Source organism: Schistocerca serialis, chromosome 4 (assembly GCF_023864345.2).
Source record: "Schistocerca serialis cubense isolate TAMUIC-IGC-003099 chromosome 4, iqSchSeri2.2, whole genome shotgun sequence".
Classification (NCBI taxonomy): Eukaryota; Metazoa; Arthropoda; class Insecta; order Orthoptera; family Acrididae; genus Schistocerca; species Schistocerca serialis.
In genome coordinates this window covers 485,046,149-485,057,424 of record NC_064641.1, presented here as the reverse complement: position 1 = coordinate 485,057,424, position 11,276 = coordinate 485,046,149, and positions in this window count along the sequence as shown.

Genomic DNA, 11,276 nt, shown 5'->3' with positions numbered 1-11,276 from the left:
ATGTAGGTGAAAACATATCCATGTCTCTGATATTTTGTAAAATATTTTTTGTAGACTTGTTTCTTCAGTATCTATGCTGCACAGAATTACTACTGTTTCATATTAAGTCAGTTTCCGAAGTTTTACGTTTCAATCAATCCAATGAATTGCGGTCACTGTTTCCTAGTGATTTTTCATTTCTTGACTTTTTTACATAAGTGGTATAGTTCCGAGATTATGCATATGATCATAAGACATTCAGTGACATCCACCTCATATGTTTCCTTTTATAACTATAAGATTATACGAGGGTGAGTCAAGTGAAAACCTTAAATTTGTAATAACAAATCGAAATTTCGCGCCGTTATCCTATAAGTTGGTAAGTGTGCTACAAACAGTGTACAGAATGGCCTGTAGGTGGCAGCATAGTGCAGATGCACACGCACCGTCGTAGTATCAGTATAAAGATGACCGCCCCACTTGGGACTTGCACCAGGGAAGAGCAGAGTTCTGTTATTCGGTTTTTGAGTAGTGAAGGTGTGAAACCTATTGAAATTTATCGACGAATGAAGGTTCAGTACGGTGATGCATATCTGTCGCAGCAGCAAGTCTACGAATGGAGTAGGAAGTTCGCAAATGGTGTGACTTCAGTGGAAGATGCTCCTCGTCCAGGTCAGGCACAACGAGTTGTGACTCCACAGAACATTGCAGCTGTTGGAGCCATAGAAAAGGAAAAAAGCCGATTGGCATTTATTGACATTGCAGCATGTTTACAGATTAGTCATAGGTCAGCACACCACATTGTGCATGATGTGCTCCAGTTTCACAAAGGTCTGCAAGATGGATGCCATGGAAGCTGATTCCTGAAATGAGAGAACGACGTGTTGATGCTTGTGAAGAACTTCTTTGGCGCTTTGAATGAGAAGGTGATGGATTCCTTGGAAGAATCGTTACTGGGGACGAAACCTGGGTACACTTCCACTTGAGTGTCTTCCTCATCCACCAACTCACCAGACCTTGTGCCAAGTCATTTCCATATGTTTGGACCATTCAAAGACGTAGTGGGAGGAAAGATGTTCCGTTCTGATGAAGAGGTACGCCACGCAGTGCATGAGTGGTTGCGCAGACTACCAAAGGAATTTTTTTCTAAAGGGATTTATGCACTTTGTAAGCGCTGGAGGACTTGCATTGAGCGTGGGGGAGATTATGTTGAAGAGTGATACAGCTTTGTACCACTTCTACACAATAAATAATATTTAAAAAATATTTAAGGTTTTCATTTTACTCACCCTCGTAATATACTGTCAATCGTCAAGACGGAAGGTCTTGACGATATTACGCTGTCCACCTCGCCTTTTTCATTTTCCTAAGGGTGTACTGGTTAAGGATCCGCCATTAATGTCTGGGAGGGCAGTGACCTATCCACTTAATATACTGTGATGTTCATCGGCAGCTTCTGTAGATGCTGAAACAGCAGTTGGTCTACAGGTCTGCATGACTATGGCTCCCAAGAGTTATGAGGGAATGGATTGTACTGCCAACCATTAATAGAGAAGGTGTTGTAAAATATTTGTGAAAAGGTCAGAGGTGAATGACCTCTTCGGTGAGTTGTGGAACTGGGCTGCTAATGAAGACCTCCAATACACCACCACAGACTTGATTGCAGTGGTGTAGGCTGTATGGTTAAAGGCAGTTGTTCGATGTCCCGTACAAAACAGCTATGTTAAAAACTCTTTCTGTCCCTGTCAGAAGTCAATAGTCATGGTGGTACTACATGGCAGCCAAAGTCCTCTAAACATGTGCCAGTGTCCGTCCTTATAGCATGCTTCGTCCTGTGTTGTGTCGTTCTGGGCAGTGGACGGCAACTGGAATGGCACGGCGTGCTGAACACACAGTCAGCATTCCAGCGGTGGCATTGGCTCAGGGCCAGAAGCAGGCCGGCGAGTATCAGTCAGTGTAGGCAGTTGCGCTGTCGGATGTGAAGACGGAGCTCGGTGCTGGATGCACAACGCGTACAGAAATGTAGACCCCAGTGCGGACAGTGGAAGCTCACAGCTGTGACGTGTCCTTGGAAGTTGGTGTTCAACGACGGACATAGCTAGTTTGGCAACTAGATGGCCCATGGACCACCAGAGTACGCGACCTCCAGTTGTCAGAAGTTAACCAGCAGATGTCCCAGAGTCAGCACGCCTGCAGGTAGTGAAGACAGAGCTTGGTCATACATTTCAACTCGTAGACTGGCATAGACCTCCCGACGTAACTAGCCGTTGAAGGTGACTGGTCATGCATTTCTAAAATTGGTGGTACATACGCAAGCTTGGCCTGCTATTGTTTCTGAAACCGTAGTCCGCCTGCCCTGTAAGTCACAACAGGACCAAGGCGCAAGGTGTCACCGTTGGGCAACCACGAAATCATTGGCCCAGCTTTCCCACTGAGCAAACGACTTCACACCTCTCTCTCTCTGTGCAGTAATTTAGCCTTCCTGGAGCAGTTTTTATAGTGTCAGAGGAGTCCACTTATAGCGACTTACGCAAAAACACCTAAACAGTCTCTGTATTGTGGCTACTTAGGTCACCATGGTGTGCCCTTGTAAGTAGGCTGTTTATGTTTTCTTATTGGTAACGCCACGTAGCGCTCTATATGAAAAATCACTGGCTGTGCTGTGTGCAGTCTGTGGGTAGTTTGCATTGTTGTCTGCCATTGTAGTGTTGGGCAGCGGCAGCTGGATGTGAACAGCGCGTAGCGTTGTGCAGTTGGAGGTGAGCCGCCAGCAGTGGTGGATGTGGGGAGAGAGATGGCGGAGTTTTGTAATTTGTCATGAACTGCTATATATATTATGACTATTAAGGTAAATACATTGTTTGTTCTCTATTAAAATCTTTCATTTGCTAACTATGCCTATCAGTAGTTAGTGCCTTCCGTAGTTTGAATCTTTTATTTAGCTGGCAGAAGTGGCGCTCGCTGTATTGCAGTAGCTTGAGTAGCGAAGATTTTTGTGAGATAAGTGATCTGTGAAAGGTATAGTTTAATGTTAGTCAGGGCCATTCTTTTGTAGGGATTTCTGAAAGTCAGATTGCGTGTAGGCTGTTTAGGTTTTTTTATTGGTAACGCCACCTCTGTATGAAAATCACTGGCTGTGCTGTGTGCAGTCTGTGGCTGCTTTGCATTTTAGATGGCAGTAGTGGCGCTTGCTGTATTGCAGTAGTTCGAGTAACCAAGATTTTTGTGAGGTAAGCGATTTGTGAAACGCATATAGGATTTTGTTTCTACAGATGTGTAACCCAAATTCTTGACCTGTGAAATATTTTTATATGAGACTGTCACTATGGCAGAAACTGCCGTCGTAAATATTTTAGCAAGAAAGGTAAGTGACCTTGGCGTAAACACATAGTGGGATAACACAAAAGGAAAGGACAGGGTTTCTTTTACTGCAGTATTTTGCAAACAAAACTTTCTTTGCTTCTCGGAGATCTCCCTTCGTTCTTCATTATTTCCAAAAAGTCCTATCTATACCTGCTTTCTGTACTTTTTTCGTATGACTTCTCAATGCATTTCATCGCAACTCATTCTCTTATATAGTCTACCCCCTCTTAAGCTTACTTAAATCTACTGAGCTCAGATGCTAAAATAAGGGACGAGGCAATGCAGCAGCACAAAACAATTAACACAAACAGCAATGACAAAATATTCAAATTGGCCAAGCAAGCAGCAATAATACAACTAATATTAGGCAATGTGCAGATGGCGGAGTCATGAACAATGGTTTGCAGTTCTTTTATGGCTGATTCGTGATTCTGTAATGCATTTTCATGCCGCGAAAAAATGGGTTGAAAATGCTCACAAATTTGTGTTTTTTACTTAGCTGGCAGTAGTGGCGCTCGCTGTATGGCAGTAGCTTGAGTGACGAAGATTTTTGTGAGGTAAGTGATTTCTGAAAGGTATAGTTTAATGTTAGTCATGGCCATTCTTTTGTAGGGATTTTTGAAAGTCATATTGCGTTGCGCTAAAAATATTGTGTGTCAGTTTAAGCACAGTCTTGTATAAATTTTTCCAAGGGGACGTATTTATATGTGTATCTGATAAGATTTATGTTGTAGAATTTTTCTGGTACTAAGCTACATTCACTAATGACGAGGAATACTGTTATCCTCAAATATAATTTGCATTTATAATATGTAATTTTCTTTGTAAAGATGTTTACACATTATTAATTTTGTTCTGTTTCAATTCTCATGTGTGAAATTAATGTTTCGAAAACTATTCTCATTATTTTATTTATTTACTTATGTCATAATTCCTGTAACAATGATGTATATGTTATTTCGATTCTTTTGTAAAGCTTGTACTACAAATGTTATCTGTATTATTATGTTTTTAATGATGTATTTTGTGCCTTTGCAATTGTATTCTTAAATTATAAAATTGGAATTGACACCAGTTCATCATATTATTAATTTGTAAGTCACATTTCACTGCACACGTTTCTGTTGGTCATAGTATATGAACAATATGAGAGAAGTAGGGACTGATAGTGTTTGCACGAGTGTTAATAATTCAGCAAGGGACTGGATAACAGCATTGCTGGTTCTAAGGACAATTCCAAAAACTTTGTGAGTGCACAAGTGGTGGTTATGGACTTGCTATATTGTCCGCAAGACTCTTCGATGGTGATTGTGCACCTGCACAGTCGCAACAGATGGCTGCTGGCCGTCTCTACAAGGACTGAAGTGGATCTTTGATGGCCTACCATTCCCATTATCTCTACAAGGACTTCAGTGGGTCTGCATCTTTGATGACCCAACAGTACCATTATTTCTACAAGGACTGCTGTGGGTCTGCACCTATGGTGGCCCACCAATACCATACTCTCTACCAGGACTACAGTGGGTCTGCTCTGTGATGACCTACCTACCAATATTCTTCAAAATGTCGAATGACTCTGCTGTGCGTTTGCTCTGTTGTGGCCCATTACCTGTCTGCATGTCAAGAGTCAGGATTTTTTAAAGTCAGATTGCGTTGCGCTAAAAATATTGTATGTCAGTTTAAGCACAGTCTTGTTGTAGGGATTATTGAAAGTCAGATTGCGTTGCGCTAAAAAAAAATATTGTGTGTCAGTTAAAGCACAGTCTTGTATAATTCTTCAAAAAGGGGACGTTTCATATGTCGACCCTTAGCCGAGGATACCTCACTGGAATCTTCTGATTTTTTCCTTGTAGTTTGTGTAATTAGCGTAGGTTTTGTTTATTGCTAGCGCATAAATGTAGAGAGAATATCCTTTGTAGTTGCAGTCTTTCATTGTTGTACAGTAAAACAGTTGTGACATGCATGTAGATTTGCACCAAGTATTTAAGTAGACACTATTTCCATTTCTATGTTAATGTGTTATCTTATTTTGCTCTTCAAATTGTGCTTTTCTGTGTTATCGTGTGAAATATTGTGACAATAATGGCGTGTGAAAAACGTAACACTAGGCTCCAAAGTAAACTGAGAAATAATAGTGACGACGAGCGTAGCTTATCAGCGCCGCCGAGTAATGAATTTACTAATGTTCAAGGTAGTAATTTGGTAACTGTGCATAGGGAAATGGAGCGGCTGTCAAATAATGGTGTAGACAGTGAAACAGGTAGTGAACAGGGAAGCATTATCGATCGATCGGTCGGTAACAGGTCGCCTCAGGAATCGGGAATGACAGAACACAATATTGCAAATACTGTAGACTGAGGTTTTGGGTTCTCACCGTTTTCTCAAATGAGTCAAGACACATTTTCCGCTTGTCAAAATGTGAATGTTGCCGGTGCAAATTCACTGCCGAAAAGCACTGAGGAACATGTTTCAGACACCAATGCATTGTTATTACAATTAATACAACAAATGGGACAAACACAGCAAAAGCTTCAAAAGTTAGACACGATGGAACAAAATCAGAGACAAACACAGCAAAAGCTTCAAATGTTAGACTCATTGGAACAAACTCTTGAACAAACACGTGAATATTTAACTACTGAGTTACATAAAATTGAATCGAAATGTCAAAAAGTCTGTAACGACGTAAAAACACAAATTTGTGAGCATTTTCAACCTATTTTTTCGCGGCATGAAAATGCATTACAGAATCACGAAGCAGCCATAAAAGAACTGCAAACTATTGTTCATGAAAATCATGAGATCTTGCAAGCTAAATTTGACTCAGTTGCATCTACCGATTCGGTTACGCAACTTGCAAAAACTCAGGAAAACTTAAAGGACACAGTAGATACTCTGAAACTTGGTTCAGAAAAGCACACTGAGGAAATAAGTACACTATCGGAGAAAGTAGCCGAACTTTCAGATCAGTTCACTAATTTATCTACGAAGGTAGATGATAATCTGAATGACACAAAACCGGTAGTCTTTAATGACACAGAAGAGTGCGAACAAATTAGGAAATTCAATCAAAATCAAATCAATATACAGTACAAAAGAGAAATCCGGGAAGTACAAGATCAGCTGGCACAAGTAATACCAAAATTACAAATTTCAGAGGTCACTCGCGCTCCAACAGGGCATTTCGGAAGTTATGAAAGAAACTGGCAATGTGCACCGAATTTTGAGATGGAACCGCCGACACGACCTAACAATGACCGATGTGCGACTCGCCGACACGATGATTTTGACTATAAGCTGTTCATTACAACACGTAAATTCAAAACATTTAAGAATTCTGGCAACGACATTCATTCACAAGCGTGGCTCCATCAATTCTCTCATTGTTTTCCTCCCAACTGGTCATTAGAGCACAGATTAGAATTTATGTGTGGCTGCTTAGAGAATGAACCAGCTTTAAGAATGCGATCGGTCATTCACGATTGCCACAGTGAAAGAGATTTTTATCACGCCTTCCTCTCAGCATATTGGTCTCAAGCTACACAAGACCGAGTAAAACATAGCATCATGATGATGAAACACTTTGAACAATCTGAATTTTCCAGTCTTGTCAAATATTTTGGAGACACGTTGCATAAGAATCAGTATCTTTCAAACCCATACAGCCCCTCAGAACTCATCTGCATTTGCTTACTCAAATTGCCTGAACATTTACGACATATTATTTTAGCAGGACGTTGCAAAGACGACATTGAAGCTTTTCAGGGACTCTTACAAGAATTAGAAATTGACACAGACAATCGCGGAAAGCGGAAACAGGAACACAACAATTACAGGTCATATCCGTCACAATTCCGTGACGACAGAAACAATAACTGGACACGACAAGTCTATTCTTACAACGCAAATCGTGACCAAAACAGACACCACCCATATGACAACCACTGGCAGAGTAATAATAGTTACAGAGAAAGATCGCATTTCCGTAGTAATGACTATCACAGAGACAATCAGAGAAACAGACAATATGGGAACCAAAACAATTATTATCAAGGGAGGCAGAATAACTTCAGACGCAACAGGTCGGCGCACAGTTACGATTCAGGGAGAAATTCTCCACTACTTAACCGACAAGATAGAAACTACAGGAACTACCGACATGACGACAGACGATATGATCGTAACGACAGACCTGAATTGCATCATAACTGGCGGGATTCAAACAGAGCAGGGCCCTCTCGAGGAGGTGAATTTGTAAAAGTTAGGTCTCCTAATCCCAATAACGGCGCGCGCCAACAAAGAGACAGACAATGACTCGCACAGCAGGCAGCCGCGTGCACCCGCTGGCTCCGAGAAAAATAACATAAGACGTTAGCCTTGAAAAAAATTTTATCATTCTTTACCGATGTATACAACATGATAATTGCTTTGAAGTTGAAACTCTGTGCATTAGGAAGAGTAAAGGTTTACACCACAATTCACATGTAAAACCGGTTATAGAAAGATAATCTGCTTTTTAACTTTGTCTTTGCCATAAAACTTTTCACTTTACATTGCTAATATGGTTTGTCAGACTTAGAATCTGTTACCATGCAACAATGTTTGAAATTAAATTTCCAGTCAAGAACCAAGAGAACTTATTTAAACAGAAATTACGAATGCATTGTTATTGCGAACAGATGACACAGTGTTATTGTGTGTGTACATTCTTGCTTGTTAGTTGCACGATTACGTAACGACTATAAGGCTCACATACTTAGAACATATACTGGTACTGCTAATGAGATTCTAATGAAACATTTTGGTTTACTTGAAAATACATTCTGGATTTAAAGTACTTTCTGTGAGATACCAGATATACAGTGGTTAGTTTATGTGACAGCTACACGATTTTATCATGACGCCACTAATGAGTGACAATTTACAATGTTGCTTTTGCGGTGTATCTGTTTTATATCTGCACAGTTTTTCTGTATTATTCTGGAAAGTAAAACATGTTTTAGTAGTAACTTTTGTGGTATAGCTACAATGAGACAGCCTTTTCCGTAGCACAACAATACGTTACAGCACAGTTATTTCTTCATCACATCAATAAGCGTAATAACTAAGATATCTATACGCAAAGCATTTCACTTTTGTTTATCATGAGGTAAGTACATTGACTTCTGCAGAACTTGGCTTTCGGAGGACGATAACTACGACACTTCCACAGAGATTATCTTACAACAAGACGCACAGTTTAGCGCTACAGTACAAGTATTTGAGTGATTAATTTCGTACTTAAAACATTTACTTTTACAGATTTTTGAATTACAAAGAAAGTTTTCCGTGGTACATTTCATTCCATTGCTGTAATCTGCAACACCTGAGGATATAATTACATTAATCCTCAGGGGGGTACACGCCTACTTTGTGTACCATGTGTTTGGCAAACACAAGGAGCCCTAGCTAATATGGTATTTGCTTATACAACTTTACACATCGGCACCATATTTCTCTAACACAGAATTACACAGCTATCTGATCATTTAACAGAGAAAGAAACTTTTGTACTACATCAGTGACATATGTTTACGCAATTACACAGTTGGGTAACTTCACACTTATGAAATTGTATTTTGTCTGTACTTTGTAAACTGTTCATATTTTTTCGGAACCATTGTGATACTATGAGAGCTTTGAATGATGTATTTGGTATGGGATCATGATTTTTGAAGTGCGTTTGAGGCAGATGACACCTTTGACATGAGCAGAGAATTTTTTTAGGTTTTGAAATTATTGGAGGAAGCTAAGACGATTTTGACAGTTGACTGAGGTGTTATGATGTTATTATTACGATGACTATGTGTATTATGCTGTTGTGGTATGTTTATGATCAGTAAGCTGATGCTATATGAGTTATTTGATTATGCTACATATCTGTAATGATGAAATATTGAAGAAGTGTCGACGAATAAGGTAAGAAATAATGAGTAGTGGTTAGGGACTCTGGTTTGTGAAAAAGGTTGTTGGAAACCAAGAATCGTACTTTAAGAGTTATGAAATGTGTGTATATGCGTGAATGTATCACAATGCTGGCGAAAAATTTTTGGACGCTGTTATATTTATAGGATTTTGTTTCTACAGATGTGTCACCCAAATTCTTGACCTGTGAAATATTTTTATATGAGACTGTCACTGTGGCGGAAACTGCTGTCGTAAATATGTCAGCAAGAAAGGTAAGTGACCTTGGCGTAATGCGTTTTGGGCGCCCAGCTGAGAGGTAGACGTCTGACAAAAGAAAGCCATTAGGTGAAAAAAAAAAAAAAAAAGGAGGCCATAATCCTCGCTATTGACATTCCTTTGTAGAAAGCATCGCAAATACGACACGCTCATTACTTGGAAAGATACTTACATCTGCACACCTGATTATGACAAGCGTCTTTCTCGAGAATTGAGAGAATTTTTACTGCCTTATGAAATGCCATATGGCTAATGAATGATGTTTCATGCCATCCTTTGTACATATTTGCTCATTTTCTTTAATATCTAGTTTCTAGCTGCACTGCAGCATTGGTTAAAATAAAATTTAATATATGTACTAATATAGTTATTTTATGCCTATAGATCCAGTCAATATGAAATTTATGACGTACTTCCAAGAAAACGAGGGCACATAAATAGTCATTTCCCTTCACAGGAATTGCATAAATAATTTCATTACGATTTGGTAACTTATCTGCTAGTGTAGGTTCTCGTGATGCATCACTCTAGTATTAAGATGTGACATAGGTATTAGACATGGCCATTTTTAGTGTACTATTATTTCTGCTTGAGCTTTGTCATGCTTAGGTATACATTATAGCATTTACTGCTGCTGTTTGCCAGACATAGTGTTACTGTATTTGACTTTGTATTATTCTGTTAAGCCAGTTTTACTAATGATTTATTTTTATTGTTTGCTGCTCATTGCCTTATATTAGTTGTAATTTATGCTGCTTGCTTTGCCTTTTGTATTTTTTATCATTGCTGTTTGTGTTAATTGTTTTGTGCTGCTGCATTGCCTCGTTCCTTAGTTTATCATCTGAGCTCAGTAGATTTAAGTTAGCTTAAGAGGGGGTAGACTATATAAGAAACTAACTATGATGAATTGGAAGAAATGCATTGAGAAGATATGAGAAAATGGTTTGGCCAAAAAAAAAGTAGTGTACTGTGGAGAAAAACTATTTTGAAAGAGGATGTGAACAGAATACAGAAAGCAGGCTTAGATAGTACTTTTAGGAATAATGATGAACAACGGGAGATCTCCATGCATAATACTGCAGTAAAACAAACCCTGTCCTTTCCTTTTGTGTCATCCCTCTATATGTTTGTGTACCCTTGTGTATTTGTGTTTTTCCTGTCTTTATGTGTTTAGCTGATGAGAGCTGTGTTGTAGAATTTTTCAAATACTATGTTATTTTCTTCATAAAAATGTTTATAGACATTATTAATTCTGTTTTGTTTCAATGCTCATGTGTGAAATTAATGTTTCAAGAACTATTCTCATTATTTTATTTACTTACTTATGTCATAATTCCTGTAACACTGATGTATATGTCTCTTCCTATTCTTTTGTAAAGCCTGTATTACTACAAATGTTATCTGTACTATTATGTTCTTTAATGATGTATTTTGTACCTTTGTAATTGTCTTTTCATGTTGTAAATTTATAATTGTATAGACACCAGTTCTTCAAATTAAGTTACATTTCACTGCACACGTTTCTGTTGGTCATAGTATATGGACAATATGTGAGAAGTAGGGACTGTTAGTGTTTGCACGTGTGTTAATAATTCAGCGAGGGACTGGATAACAGCATTGCTGGTTATAAGGACAATTCCAAAACCTTTGTGAGGGCACAAGTGGTGGTTATGGACTTGCTATATTATCTGCAAGACTCTTCAATGGTGATT